A 17,368-nucleotide genomic window follows, 5' to 3' on the forward strand; every position below is an offset into this window, starting at 1 on the left:
AATGTGTTGTAAGCAGGACTCTAATTTGCAAAACGCATTTTTAACAGGAGACAAGCTGTTTTTATCGCTTATATTACGTGGTGAGTTTAGTGTTGGATTTCAGAGCAACACAAAATAGCGCTGGAAAATCTAGCACTTTTAGATACCTGAATTAAAGTGTTAAGCCTGAATATATGCATAACAAAACACATGTATTGTATATTAAAATAAACTATTTCACTCATATTTACATATATTAAATACAAAATAATGGTTTATTTCTGAAGAATAATGTTTTCGCTATGATTTAAATGGATATGGTATAAGACAAGGCGTAGGACCAGGATCCGGGAAGGGCTTGAAGGTGTATGTATTTGTGTGTATATATATATATATATATATATATATATATATATATACATATATATATATATACATATATATATACACACACACATATATATGTGTGATATGTGTGTGTGGGGTGTATGTATGTGTATCCGTGTTACATATGTTTGCATGTGTATCCATGTATGTGTGATATGTGTGTGGGGGGGTGTATGTATGTGTATCCGTGTGTACACATGTTTGTATGTGTATCCATGTATGTGTGATATGTGTGTGGGGGGGGTGTATGTATGTGTATCCGTGTGTACATATGTTTGTATGTGTATCCATGTATGTGTGATATGTGTGTGTGGGGGGAGTATGTATGTGTATCCGTGTGTACATATGTTTGTATGTGTATCCATGTATGTGTGATATGTGTGTGGGGGGGGTGTATGTATGTGTATCCGTGTGTACATATGTTTGTATGTGTATCCATGTATGTGTGATATGTGTGTGTGGGGGGGTGTATGTATGTGTATCTGTGTGTACATATATTTTTATGTGTATCCATGTATGTGTGATGTGTGTGGGGGGGTGTATGTATGTGTATCCGCGTGTACATATGTTTGCATGTGTATCCATGTATGCGTGTGGGGGGTGTATGTATGTGTATCCGTGTGTACATATGTTTGTATGTGTATCTATATATGTGTGATATGTATGTGGGGGTGTATGTATGTGTATCCGTGTGTACATATATTTGTATGTGTATCAATGTATGTGTGATATGTGTGTGGGGGGTGTATGTATGGGTATCAGTGTGTACATATGTATGTATGTGTATCTATGTATGTGTGATATGTTTGGGGGGGGGTGTATGTATGTGTATCCGTGTGTACATATGTTTGCATGTGTATCCATGTATGTGTGATATGTGTGTGTGGGGGGGTGTATGTATGTGTATCCGTGTGTACATATGTTTGTATGTGTATCATGTATGTGTGATATGTGTGTGGGGGGTGTATGTATGTGTATCCATGTGTACATATATTTGTATGTGTATCCATGTATGTGTGATATGTGTGTGGGGGGGTGTATATATGTGCATCCGTGTGTACATATGTTTGTATGTGTATCCATGTATGTGTGATATGTGTGTGGGGGGTGTATGTATGTGTATCCATGTGTACATATGTTTGCATGTGTATCCATGTATGTGTGTGGGGGGGTGTATGTATGTGTATCCGTGTGTACATATGTTTGTATGTGTATCTATGTATGTGTGATATGTATGTGGGGGGTGTATGTATGTGTATCCGTGTGTACATATATTTGTATGTGTATCCATGTATGTGTGATATGTGTGGAGGGGTGTATGTATGGGTATCCGTGTGTACATATGTTTGTATGTGTGATATGTGTGTGGGGGGTGTATGTATGTGTATCCGTGTGTACATATGTTTGCATGTGTATCCATGTATGTGTGATATGTGTGTGGGGGGTGTATGTATGTATCCGTGTGTACATATGTTTGTATGTGTATCCATGTATGTGTGATATGTGTGTGGGGGGTGTATGTATGTGTATCCGTGTGTACATATATTTGTATGTGTATCCATGTATGTGTGATATGTGTGTGGGGGGGTGCATGTATGTGTATCCGTGTGTACATATATTTTTATGTGTATCCATGTATGTGTGATATGTGTGTGGGGGGTGTATGTATGTGTATCCGTGTGTACATATGTTTATATGTGTATCTATGTATGTGTGAAGTGTTTTATACATTTCAATAGAAAATCATAGTTTAAAAGTTAGTGAAGAACTACACTATTTGACCTCAAGCTTAGTGCATCTTTGACATGGTGTTCAATCAATAGCCAACATGAGTTTTCAATGCACCCCCATAGAAGTCTATTATGTGAAAGATTTAGTACACTTGCGTTAACCAATATCCAGATGATAGCACAGGTGCACTTCAATCATACTTCAAGGGACCATGTACTGTAAAATTGTTTTCCCCTAAATGTGTTTCCAGTGACTGGTTAGATGCTGCAGAATATAAGATGTATGGGGTATTGATCCTTTAGTTTTATGTTTGTATATGAAATAGCTGCTTTTATTCATTTAAACCACAACCCATGCAATTAGGATGAGCTTGCAAGGTAACAAGACATTCTTATCTTTCTCTATATACACAAACTCCTCCTTATCTTATGTCTATCGTTATACATAAAATATCTCTGCTTAGTTGGGATGTTCTAAAATGATATTTTAGGCTGTGAAGTCCATGACAGGATGATCTAAAGGCTAATTTTACAATGTGAGCTGTGTGTCTTGCGAAGGGGTAACCTACATTTCAGAATGCAATGGTGGGACACATACATACAGGGAATGCAGAATTATTAGGCAAGTTGTATTTTTGAGGATTAATTTTATTATTGAACAACAACCATGTTCTCAATGAACCCAAAAAACTAATTAATATCAAAGCTGAATAGTTTTGGAAGTAGTTTTTAGTTTGTTTTTAGTTATAGCTATTTTAGGGGGATATCTGTGTGTGCAGGTGACTATTACTGTGCATAATTATTAGGCAACTTAACAAAAAACAAATATATACCCATTTCAATTATTTATTTTTACCAGTGAAACCAATATAACATCTCAACATTCACAAATATACATTTCTGACATTCAAAAACAAAACAAAAACAAATCAGTGACCAATATAGCCACCTTTCTTTGCAAGGACACTCAAAAGCCTGCCATCCATGGATTCTGTCAGTGTTTTGATCTGTTCACCATCAACATTGCGTGCAGCAGCAACCACAGCCTCCCAGACACTGTTCAGAGAGGTGTACTGTTTTCCCTCCTTGTAAATCTCACATTTGATGATGGACCACAGGTTCTCAATGGGGTTCAGATCAGGTGAACAAGGAGGCCATGTCATTAGATTTTCTTCTTTTATACCCTTTCTTGCCAGCCACGCTGTGGAGTACTTGGACGCGTGTGATGGAGCATTGTCCTGCATGAAAATCATGTTTTTCTTGAGGGATGCAGACTTCTTCCTGTACCACTGCTTGAAGAAGGTGTCTTCCAGAAACTGGCAGTAGGACTGGGAGTTGAGCTTGACTCCATCCTCAACCCGAAAAGGCCCCACAAGCTCATCTTTGATGATACCAGCCCAAACCAGTACTCCACCTCCACCTTGCTGGCGTCTGAGTCGGACTGGAGCTCTCTGCCCTTTACCAATCCAGCCACGGGCCCATCCATCTGGCCCATCAAGACTCACTCTCATTTCATCAGTCCATAAAACCTTAAAAAAATCAGTCTTGAGATATTTCTTGGCCCAGTCTTGACGTTTCAGCTTGTGTGTTTTGTTCAGTTGTGGTCGTTTTCAGCCTTTCTTACCTTGGCCATGTCTCTGAGTATTGCACACCTTGTGCTTTTGGGCACTCCAGTGATGTTGCAGCTCTGAAATATGGCCAAACTGGTGGCAAGTGGCATCTTGGCAGCTGCACGCTTGACTTTTCTCAGTTCATGGGCAGTTATTTTGCGCCTTGGTTTTTCCACACGCTTCTTGCGACCCTGTTGACTATTTTGAATGAAACGCTTGATTGTTCGATGATCACGCTTCAGAAGCTTTGCAATTTTAAGAGTGCTGCATCCCTCTGCAAGATATCTCACTATTTTTTACTTTTCTGAGCCTGTCAAGTCCTTCTTTTGACCCATTTTGCCAAAGGAAAGGAAGTTGCCTAATAATTATGCACACCTGATATAGGGTGTTGATGTCATTAGACCACACCCCTTCTCATTACAGAGATGCACATCACCTAATATGCTTAATTGGTAGTAGGCTTTCGAGCCTATACAGCTTGGAGTAAGACAACATGCATAAAGAGGATGATGTGGTCAAAATACTAATTTGCCTAATAATTCTGCACACAGTGTAAAGAAAAGTGCTAAATAAACTAAGCATATTTAATGTATGTTGTACAAACTGGATTAATATTAATCATAAAAAATTATATTAACAGTACACATCCAAATAGGTGTGAAACGTATAATTTAAAATTGCACGTTTATATTATTTCATACAAATCGTCAAAGGTGGAAAAGCATATTCAATGTAGAGAGTTAAACTCATACTCAAAGTACACAGTAATTTACAAAAACAAAGTTGAAACCATAAACAAGATGTGAAAATTTCAAGCATTCCTTATATTTTTATTATAAAATGAGTCTTGTGGCATTGGCGAGTGGGCAGAACAGGGGGGTTCCCTTGGGGTATATCAAGTTATTTTTTTACAATTATTATTTTTACAATTATGATCATATTACACTTGTATTTTGGCAGAATGTAGCGTCATTTAATTTGTATTTATTTTAGAAATAATGTTGTCCCTTTAAGCATAGTGACATTTATCTGAGCCTGCAACATTCTACTCAGTAATTGGTTACTTTACAGCAAAAGCTCATTTACATCTGTTCCTAATTGGTTACAGCAAACGAACATTGATTTTGCCAGCATTTGCGCTGTACTCTTGATTTGCAAATCCATGAAAATTATGCTGGCAAAAGACATTGCTAAATTATATTTAAACATTTTTTGCAATGTGGTGCTTAATTGCTGATACATGCTATGAGTTCAATTTCCCTTTAAAAGTAGGCTATAATTAAGTGCAAATCACAGTATCCATATCACAATAAATCAATGTAAAGCAAGGCACACTACTGATATAACAACGATATATAATAACGTATACAACTTATTTAGGTTTAACTCATTTGTAGAGCACATATATTTTAGTAATGATGTTTCTGATTATTAGCAGAGTGAAAAGCCAAGTTTGCATCTTAGTAACCGTTATTGATGGACGTCTGAGCCTTAGGTGCCAATTATCTAAACCTTGTCAGATCAGATGTGGTCTTTCACGCGGACCCTCACAGGAGATGCCCTGATGGAATTATCCTAAAAAAGGGGCTGTCCCTGCGAGTGGCAAGATGTCTCCTTTTGAAATTAATGAAGCTTGCTGGAAAACAAACCTTTGCTGTGTAGGATGAAGTTAGCAGTGAGCAGGGGGCACACTTTAAAATGAAATCCTGCAGCCAATATAAATCACATTACGATGCTTTCTACGTATACCATCTTACAATTGCCTACATTTTCATGAGCATGTGTTTTTTCTATTAGGGTATTAAGTATTTTGAGTATTTTGTCACAACCTAGCCACCTTTTCATTTGCGATAAAACATATTGAGAACTGTAGGGCGGAAATGTTTAGAGAATTACGCTGAGATTTGAGTGACAATTTGATACACACCCATGGAATGCTCATATTCAGCCCATTTTAAACAATAATTATGATTTGTATTTTGTTAGTTTTATGTGGTTTTTGCACATCCAGTGTACTTAAATTACGATTTACACTGTGCATATTTAATACGAGTTTACGTTTTTGATAAAATACGATTTTTGATGTACATTAACAAAACAATTTTTTGTGTATTTTTGTGTGAATGGTTAAATTATTCATTTGGTATGATTTTAAAATTATGAATTTAATTGTGCACTTTTGTTTCCCAAACAAAAATGCAGTATACGCCCCTTAGCGAGACACCCTGTTTTCAGGGGAAAAAGTGCCTTTATATAATTCTACCAGGGAAAAGGAAGGGCTGGCGAGCTTTCTTAAAGGGACACTAAACCCAAATGTTTTCTTTCTTGCTTCAGATAGAATATGAAATTTTAAGCAGCTTTCTAATTTACTCCTATTATCAAATTTTTTTTCGTTCTCTTGCTATCTTTATTTTAAAAGCAGTAATGTAAATCTTAGCAGACAGCCCATTTTAGGTTCAGCACCATGGATAGTGCTTGCTTATTGGAGGACTACATTTACCCACTAATAAGCAACAATAACCCAGGTTGTCAACCAAAAATGGGCCGGCTCCTATGCATCACATTCCTACTTTTTAAATAAAGATAGCAAGAGAACGAAGAAACATTGATAATAGAAGTAAATTAGAAAATTGCTTAAAATTGCATGCTCTATCTGAATCATGAAAGAAAAAATTTGGGTTTAGTGTCCCTTTAAATAATCTCACTAGACCAGAGACCTTTAGATAATCGATCTGCCCCTTATTACCAACTTGTTCCTTGAGAAGCACCCTGGGTACTATTGCAAGTGGGTATGTCAGAGGGCATAAAGCGAAAGGTAGGGATGGAAGAAGCTTTCATTGAGTTAAAAAAAGAGATACATTTACCCATTGTTGTGTAATAATTAAGAAGTGTCTTCTCTGAATCCCTATTTGTGTTATTAGTTGTTTTTTTTAAATGTATTAGTTTTATTAAGTTTTTTCCAAAAAGAGGAGAAAACAATAATACAAAAATGTAATAAGGACTGGTACAAATCTGTTCAGATGAATGTCTTCTATATTGGTATGATACAGTATCTAATTGTTTATCATGCTACCATTAAGTAAGATCAAATGCAAACATACATAAACAGAAAGGCAAACCATTTACATACTATTTTGAGATTAGTGGAGTTCTTGGAAGTAATACGTACCATAGAAGGGATTAATTCTAATCCCATTAAGGATGTGGTAGATAAGAGATAGAAGATGTAAAGTAGGATGAGGCACGAAGCACATTGTTTCTTTCTTATATAGTTTACATTGTTGATGGACGGATCCCAATTGTTGTGGCATCTCGAGGGATATGGATGTTACATTATTACAGTTTGTTTTTTAATGTCTATGTGGGGTAGTGGGCATGTAAGTGGATATTTGTTTAATCAAATTAAGTGCAAAGTGAATGGGCTTGTTTCTCATCCCCCAAAAAAATCTCTTTTACCTTTATATGTATATGCCATTTGTTCGAGTTTAAGGGTATAATTTACTAGATTGATCCATTTTATAGAGTTTGGAGATTGTGTTTTTTACCAATGTCTAGGAATAATTTTTTTGGCTGAGTTGACAAATACTCCAAATAGTGTTCTATGAATTGGCAAGGTAAAGTAACCTTGTTATTTAATAGGAAAATCAATTGAGTTTTAGGTATGGAGCAGTTTAATAACTTTTCGATTATCAAGTGTATAGTGTTCCAATATGAGTGTATAATCTGGCAATCCCACCATATGTGTAGAAGAGTGCACTTAGACCCATACCCTGTCCAACACATTTCCAAGACTGTGTGGTATATTTGGTGTAGCCTTTGTGGTTTAAGGTACCATTGGGATAGTAATTCAACGTTAGTTCTAGTGTGGTGACTTTTATAGAACTTTTGGCTTTCGCAAGAAGCATTTGTTGTTTTTCTTTAGGTTTCAGAGAAATCTGTAATTTGGTTTCCCATTTAGTTATGTATGGTGGATTAGGGTTGGCGTCAGTGTTTTCAAATAGCTTATAAAATATAGATAGTAGGTGTCTTGACGGCATCCCAGTATAGCATATATGCTCAAATGGGGTTAGTGGGCGGGTTAGATTTGCTTTTTGCTTGTGAGTATTGATGTAGTTTTGGACTTGAAAATAGGATAGCCAATGCGTGAAGGGGAAGTCTAGTTCTTCTTTAAGCTCAATTATGAGTTTCAGGGTTCCTGAGTGTAGAATTCTAGAAATCGGACTGTTGACCAAGAAGTTCTTTATGTTTGTGTGCGTGGCTGAGTTGCCAAATGGGAGGTCTGGGTTTCTTATTATTGGAGTTAAGGGTGATGGTATAGAGGACAGTTTGGTGTGTCTAAGTATGATGTTGTCCCAAATTTTTAAGGTATCCACAATCATGTTATTGTTGTGAGTGGAAAAATGTCTATCTCTATGACAAAGGCCACACAGACTGCCCACGTTTGCTATATCTTCTTCTAAAATAACGCATTTTCCCCTCCCCACCTCTATGTCAATTCCATATATGAACGAAATGAGAAGCTTGGTGATAGAGGAGAAGATTGGGTATCCTTGTGTAATTCGTTTTTATATTATTTTAGTCAGAGTAAGTAGCATTTCTCTGTAACAATAACATACTTTGGTATTTTGAAATCAAATAACAATTTAAATACAATCATACTACTTTATAGTTGAGGTCCAACTCTCCCAACAGCTGATGCAGATCCCGTAAACCTTATCTGTTCATTTGGAGTAGATTGGGAAAGGGGAATGACAGAAGGTTTGGTAATGTGTGACTTTATGATAATGAATTGGAAAAAAAGGTGAACAGGAACTGGAAAGGGTAGATGATTAAGGCACATATTTCATGACAGTGTGAAACATAATTTATTCTTAACTGATACATTTATTTATTTCTTGGTTCTGAGAGTCCACGACCTTACACTTGGGAAATACTTTACCTGGCCACAATGAGGAGGCAAAGACACCCTAAACAAGAGCTTTAAATATCCCTTCTACTTCCCTATCTCTCCCCCAGTAGTATGTATAGCCCAGATAAAAGAGAAAGAAGGACAGGGGATAACTGAGGTAAAGAGGTGCAACTTAAACTGCCACAAATGAGAAAAACACAGGCGGTTTAGTGGACTCTCACAACCAAGAAAGAAAGAAAGGTATCAGGCAAGAATAAATTATGTTTTCTTTCTAATGGTTGTGAAAGTCCACAACCTTACACTTGGGAACCTATACCCAAGCTGAGAACTCCACGAAGAAAGAGGGGGGGGGGGAGAAAAGGCAAACACCTATTTCCCAGGTATCACTGTCTGTAATACCCTCCTTCCAAAAGCAGCCTCCATGAGGCAAAAACATCGAACTGGTAAAATTTGGTAAAAGTATGAAGAGAAGACCATGTTGCCATCCTGAAAACTTGTTCTACTTAATCCTCATTCTTAAACACCTATGAAGTAGCCACTGAGCGGGTAGATTGAGCAGTGATACTCACCGGCAGTTGTCGACCAGCCACCAAGTAAGCCAAACGAATGAAACTTTGTAACCAAAATGACAGCAAAACAGATGTAACCTTTTGACCCCTTCATTTAAACAAATACAAAACAAAAAAGACTGGAAGATTGATGGAAATCCTTATTCGCTTGAAGATAGAACTTCAAAGCCCTAACCACATCAAGTATGCAGTAATCTCTTTTTGTAATAAATTTGTGATTAGGACAAAGAGAAGGAACAACAATTTCCTTATTAATGTTGGCTGAGAATACCAACTTTAGTAAAAAGCCGGCAACTGTGCGCAACACTGCCTTAACCTGGTGAAAAAGCAAATAAGAGGATTCCCATGACAATGCAGACAATTCAGAAACCCTCCTGGCTGACAAGATCACCAGAAAGAAAATAACTTTACTGGAAAGGAGCATAATGTCAAGATCATGCATAGGTTCAAAAACAGACGACTGAAGAATTTTCAAAACCAGATTAAGGTTCCAAGGAGGAGATTTAGAACTAACCATTGGCCTATTGTGAACAAGAGCCTGACTAAAAGCTTGAACATCCAGCAGACGAGTCATTTTCCTATGAAACAGAACCGATCTGATATCTGACTCTTTATCGAACTAGCAAAGAGACCCTTATCCAGACCTCCGTGAAGAAATTCCAAAATACGAGGAATCCATACAGAATGCCAAGAATAGCCATTCTCTGAACACTAAGAAAAATAGACTTTCCACACCTTGTGGTAAATTTGTCTCATGACTGGTTTACGAGCTTGTATTAAGGTCTCAATAAAAAACCTCTCTGAGAAAGAATCAACTGTACATCCTCCAAGCAGTTAAGCTCAGAGATTGAAGATTTTGATGAAAGAACGGACCTTGTACCAGTAGATCTGGTCAAAGAGGAAGACGCCATGGAGCGGCACTTGACAACCAAACCAGATCTACATGCCAAGTCCTGTGTAGCCATGCAGGAGCTATGAGAATGGCCAAAGTCCTTCCTTTTGATAGGCAAGCCACAACCAGTGATAAAAGAACAACTGGATGAAAGATATACACTAGCTGGTAAATCCAAGGAGCTGTTAACGCATCCACTAGATGCGCCTGAGGATCTCTTGACCTCAAACCATACAGAGGAAGCTTGTGATTCAGATGGAATGCTATCAGATCTATCTACGGTCAACCCCAGAGATCAACCAGCCTGTTGAAGACTTCCTGATTTAGCAACAATTCCCCCGAATGGAAAGCCTGACAACTCAGATAATCAGCTTCCCAGTTCTCCACCCCTTGGGTGTGAACGGCGGGAATGGAACACTGATGTATCTCCGCCAAACTACTTTTTGACTTCTTGTCCTGACCTAAGAGCACTCCTTTCCCTCCGGTGAACATGGAAATAGTCTAACTCAGGACCAAATAAGAGATTTCCTTTAAATGCCAAAGTCAAGAGCTTGGACTTTGAGACCATATCAACAGACCAGGCCTTTAACCAAAGGGCCCTACAGCTAGAACAGCTAATGCTGTATTCTTAGCATTGATGTGAATAATCTGAATAACAGAATCACAAACTAAAGCATTTGTCCTCTTCAGACATTGAATATGCTCCTGAATATCCTCTAGTGAAGATTCGACAGAGATTAGTTCATTTAGAGAATTACTGCTGTAATTCAAACGGCTGGTTGAAACAACAAACCCCATGTAATAAAGCTTTCCAAAGAAAAATCTCCAATTTTCTGTCCATTGGATCTTTAAAGCAAGTACTATCCTCCAGGGGAATAGCGATTCTTCTAGCTATTTTTTTAAATGCAGGGGAAGCTGAAAAAGGACAACAGGCTTGTCCCATTCGTTCGTATTTTTTTCTCAAATACCAGTGTAGGAACTGGAGAGGTATCCGCAGTCTTTGGGTCTAAAAATAATATCCAATTTCTGGATAGGTTTGTCCTCTGCTGGTTTTGACTCTTGAATGCCCAAAGTCTTCAAGACTTCATTTAGCAAGGAGCATAGGTTCTCCATCATAAAACGGAATGTAATATCCTCCATCTCCTGATCAGCTTTTAGAATCTGAAGTCTCTGAGGAAACTTTGCCTTCAGAAACAGAAGAATCTAATTGAGTAAGAATCTGACTCTAAGTGCTTAGATTTACGTTTGTGCTTGTTTGGAGGTGTAGGACCACCATTGCCTCTGACACTGCAGACTGTAAAGGATTCTTAAAACTTGGCACAAACTCAAACTCAGTCACTCCATCCTGTGACACAGATACTGTCGAAACAGATACTAAACACATATTACACAGAAGTGCAAGACACAGACACTGACTTTCATGGTAGGCAGTTATTGCTATTTATCTCAGGGATATCCCCTCCTGATGTGCTAACCTGAATGGGGGCAGTTGTAGGATGTTCCATGTTGCCCCTTACAAAACGACTCTACTATGTGCCTGCTCTTCGAGATAGAGACTATGTAAAGCCCCTTAAAGTGTGCAAAAAAAATTGTAGTGCCAATCCCTGTAGCTTGTCCTGTAAAGACAATAACCCCCGGATATATATATATATATATATATATATATATATATATATATACACTCTATGAGCCCTTTCCTAGGGTCAATCATTCCCGGTGCCTAGTATAAGATCTCCATCCTTGATACCTTATGCCCCAGCTCTGCAATGGGTGCTTACCCCCTTCCTGAGGCTGGAAGTCTCCATAAACGAATTGCAGCCAACTGGCACGCTGACCCCATGTGCGTGGTTGCATCTAGAACTCCCTGGCCTTATACTGTATAATCTGTGGGCAGAGCTATGCGCCAAGACCGTGCTACAATAGAGCAGAACCAAAGACCTAAACACCTCACATTACTCATTCCTTCAAACTAAATAGCTGGGCGGCTACAATCCCAGCATTAGCATATGTTCCGACACTGAAGACGCTGCAGAGATCAAAAGCCTTTATGGGGATAGCAAACAGGAGTAATATGCACAACTATAGCAATACAAAATGATACAGGGACCCTGAACAAAATGTATGCCTAAACACAGTATGTAAACTGCAGCACTGAGACTCTGTGCCAGTAGGGATAGTGATCAATCCCAAAGGCCTCTACCTGGACTAGTCCCTCTAGAGCCATTCACCACCAGTCTCCAATCTTAACCCCAGGATGTCAAGGTGGGGGGAAAAAAGTCCAGTCCCTGTCCCCTCCAGTCACTGACCACTGGGACTCACATGGGAATGCAGGCACCTGTATCTGGAGGAGGCTTGGGAGCTACCCAGCAACACCAGGACTTTAAATATTCATCCCATCCCTCTCTTCTAGGGACTGTCCATTGAGGTAGAAAATCTCCATAACACCTCTATCGCTGCCCTCTCCTTGAAGAGGCAAAGAACTACAGGGAGAGAGAGGGAAGTGGGAGGGATATTTAAAGTTCTGGTTTTGGGTTTGCCTCCTTTTTGTGGTCAGGTGAAGTATTTACCTAGTGTAAGGTTGTAGACTCTCACAACCATTTAAAAGAAATGGATAACTGTTATAACTATATATATAACTATAGATGGGTATATGTTTTGGAATGTTTGTTATAAATAATAAATGTTAGCTGTATTCATATCTTATTTATCAAATGTTAAATCTAAGATTTGGTTATCAAGCTAAACATTCAAATGTTGATTCTCATAGACTTCAGTTAGCCATGTCAGAAGATAGAATTATTGCAGAACTAAATTTATTTTATCCAAAATTTACAAATGAAATGAACATTTTATGTGACATGTGAGACACATATATTACTTTCTGTAAAATGGTGTCTCCATCTCAATAGCTATTAGTTTTCAGAACAAACCATCCACTACCTGACATCACTAAAACTGAGAGTTGCTGATCTGGATTGATATACAGTGGACACATCACAGCTGATAAATATTGTGCAGGCAATGTCAGGGTGAAAGAGTGAATGATTAAGAAACATACAACAAGACCCTTCAAACAAAATTAGAAACACAAATTTTATCTTGAGACATGTGTATGTTGCCATGTAGTTTTCTTGCTGTGAAGGAGAGACTACTAGATTGCAATACAATGTCTAAAAAAAATGCCAAAGATTTTGTGTGATTTCTCTCTAAGCTGGCGAGGTTTTGATCACCAGGCCCATGGTGTTAAACAGGTATAAGGAGAACTGTTAAGTTGCTCAAATTACACCCTAACCTCTATAAAAATGGGCAAATGTTTTGAAGAGTTTATTAAAAAATAACAAATGTTGCCTTTATTCATACGTACAAATATTGAGAATGTTTGACAAAAAAAAAAAAAAGATTTTCCCAACTAAGTATCCAAATGTTGATTCTCATAGACAAGTAAGTCTATGGGAATCAATACTCAGATTTAATATTTATATACTAAATTTATTTTATTCAAAAGTTACAAAGAAAATAAATATTGTATGTGATGTGCAATGTGAGGCACATATTTTACTTTCTGTAAAAACGATCTCCATCTCAATAGACTGAGCCATCAGTTTTTAAAACTACCCATCCGGTCCCTGACATCACAAAGCTGAGATTGACAGACAGTGGGCACATCACTGCTGATAAATACTGTGAAGGCAATGTCAGTGCTAAACAATGATCTGAAGTGCATGCTGCATATATGTCACTCAGATGGTGTGAAATCAGTCCTTTTAATGTCTCTGAAAATTATATTTTAGCCCTATAAATACAGTTTATGATTTTAAAACAAATCCTTTTGGCAAAAGTAGTTGTCTAAGAAATGTCATTTTACTATCATTTGGGCCCAAATTGATACTAAACCAACTATCTTTAAAATAATCAATACTTGAGGCTATAGAGCAAAATTACCATTTAGACACAAAGGATGCAGTTCAGCAGACGTACAGTTACTATGCAACTAGTCTAAATAGTGTATCATTTACCTAAAAAGAAGGGATTAGAGAAAAGAAATAGCATTGTTAAAGGGACAGTAAAGTTACAATTAAAGGTTCAGGATTTAGATAGAGCATGCAATTTTAAACAACTTTCCAATTTACTTTGTTCTCTTTGTATCTTTTATTGAAGAGTAAAACTAGGTAGGCTCATAAGAGCTCAGGAGTGTGCATGTGTCTTTAATACTCTATGGCAGCAGTGTTTTGCAACATTGTATAACAAAGCTACAAATAATGTTACAAAACACTGCTGCCCTAGAGTACTAAAGACACATGCACACTCCTAAACTTTTATGAGCCTATCTAGTTTTACTTTTCAATAAATGATACCAAGAGAATGAAGAAAATTGGATAACAGAAGTAAATTGGAAAGTTGTTTAAAATTGCATGCTCTATCTGAATCATAAAAGTTTAATTTTGACGTTAACTGTCGCTTTAATGAGACACATTAGTGAAGTTTGATTAACTCCAAAGTGCAGCGTTGGTTAAAAGGCTGCAGACTGTACAAAAATACAAAACACGAATAGAAGAATTTTCAATTTTGCTTGAAATAATCAGTGTTACCCACAGACAGAAAACTAAGTGACTCTGAGATAGCAATCACAATGTTATTGTTCAAAGCAATGAGTTTTTGTATATGCATCATAAGCATCAGATCTCAACTTACGGCTTCCAAATGTGATCACTGTCTGAATAGCTGCTTATTGCAATGTGTTTATTTCCCCTGGGTCCATGTTTAGCAACCTTCATTTTCTTATTTTTTTTCCACAAATGCAATAATAACTGCTTAACATTTTCTTCATAATGGTGCATTGTGATGTTTACTTGATCAGCACTTGTGTGATTATATTTTCCTTTTTTTTTTTTCATGCTCACATTTTATTGAAGTTACATCCTCAAAGCAATAGACTCTTAGATGTGCTTCAGTATGCTATTTGACAGAACCGAGGCACTGAAGTGCTTGGAAAAATGTCTGACCGTGATTGCTTCCTGGGTGACCGGCAACCGGCCAAGCTCAGAGCAGAAACAGCTCTCATTAATAGCTTATAATGCCCATGAGATGGACTAGCTAAAACATATCAAATAAAACTACATGCTTTTACTATAATCCCTGTACACTTTCTTCGGAGATGTTTTTTTTTTCAACTTGATAGCTTTTGAAATCTAAATTTAAACAAAAGAGCCTTGAGCAATCTACCACAAACACTATTACACTCACCACCATGACAGAACTACACATGGGAGAGCAGCCATCTTGAAAACTATCAGCATTTGAATTTTATTGTTCCCCATCTCAAATTTATGAAATCAGGCAACAGTAACTGTATTACACAAAAAGGTCAGGATATCATTTTACATTCTGGAATGCATTTTATAGAATTTGTTTAATGGAAAATAGAAAAAGATGTTGTTTTTCATCATCAGCTCGCATCATCCAATTCACACAGTGGTCCCAGGCATTATTGGGCCAATTTCACTAAAATAGTTCAAGTATATATTGAACTCTTTATTATCTGACAAGATTAAATTGTTTACTTTTTCTATAAACTGGTATTTTTCACTATTACAAAAATCAATCAAATGAAAGGCTGAAACCCAGGTTAATATTTTCACCTAATGTTTTATTTATAATACACTACACAGACCCCTTCAGTGTCTTAGAATATGCAAACATCACAGAGTGTGGATATTTGCAGATGACCAAATTATTAGTTTATGTACAAAGGATAGTTTACAGCAAGGACATGAAGTAGCAGATTGAAACAAAAAAAATAGAAAGGAGTCATGCCAATTCTGTGGTCCTGAAGTAATTTTTTTTATCCATCTCCTTAGAGAAATAAGATTAAAATATAATCAATTCAAACACCTGCATTCTGTGCCGCAGAGACATAGATAACAGAGAAAAGATGTTTTCCAATGCAGCTGCACACCTGTCTAAATCCCCATAGCAGGGTTGGGTTTGGACAGAGCTGAGAGAGAAAGGCATACGCTTTCACAGTCTTTACTGATTCTTTTAATGGGCTTTGATGGGTTTCATTTAACCACAGAAGAAATGTGCAAAAGCGTTTTTATTTGGAAGTAATTGAAAATATGTTTTGCAGCCACATTACCAGCCCTCTCCCCACTGCTTTCCATCTCTTTCAGTATAAAGTCAAAGGAATTCACATCCTGTGAGTAAATAGTGGCATCTAGTGAAAAAAGGGAGAACTGCTCTAAGCAAAAGGCAAATTATTTTTAACGTGAACTATATGTACAATGCAGCAACACAATGCAGATTAAAAACGCCCCAGAGCTTGCTCAAATGACTCATGCGGCTTTTTTACAGTTTGTACCAGTCACCTGAATCTCACACAGTGCAAAGCACTGTAAACACAAAGGATTCTGGGCATGCAAAATGTAAATGGTAATGAGCATACAAAACAGCTACTTTTGTTTTCAACACAGCGGTGAGTGGCTGTTTTTATTGAATTTACACATTGTGCAGGCAGAGCAAAACAAGCTGTGTAATGCAGCATGCTGATGAAGCCTTTAGGGATTCCTTGTGAGGAAAAACTCAAAGAATGACTTCTAAATGCCAGTAAAACACATGCCAAGCCTCAAAGAGTTCAGTGACTATCACTTACTGCAAGCCATTTGCAGCTTTTTTTTTTTAGCTCCATCACTCTCATAAACTTCAAAGGATTATAACACTGTTTGAAGTCAGTACTATTTTACCTTTACAATAAATGACATTTTAACTCTGTTGTAGGAGCTCTTGAAAGTTAATAATTTTATTGGTTCGGTGTGAAGCAAAATCCATTCTAATACTTTTATAGCCTTTCAATCTTTTTTTTTTTTTTTTTTTTTAAAAAGAGGAGTTGAAGGGCTGTTAATCTAACAATATGCTAAAGGGGGAAATCACAAAAGTTGCTGCAATCCATCTCAATGTTCTCAAAATAAAATGATAGCTTTGTGTTTTTATGTTTATGTCTGTACCCAGAATCCTTTGCACATTCCGAATTTAACATTGTGTTATAGTCATAGAATATTTTGCTCATCAGACCCTAGGCTGTAAGTAAGTGTAAGGTTGCATTTTCATCTAGTAATGTTTCCTTTTATAGTAATAGAAGGCATAAAATTGCTGCACAGCATGTCCAAATCATGCTGCCAAAGTAGTGTAATTGAGCAATAAAATACTTGTGAAAATATTTAATCTACAACTGAGCCTAAAATGAGTATTTAATAGTAGATAGTTTCCAGAATGTAGCATACCTATAATTCCCCAGG

The sequence above is a fragment of the Bombina bombina genome, chromosome 2, assembly GCF_027579735.1.
Source record: "Bombina bombina isolate aBomBom1 chromosome 2, aBomBom1.pri, whole genome shotgun sequence".
In the NCBI taxonomy this organism is placed as follows: domain Eukaryota; kingdom Metazoa; phylum Chordata; class Amphibia; order Anura; family Bombinatoridae; genus Bombina; species Bombina bombina.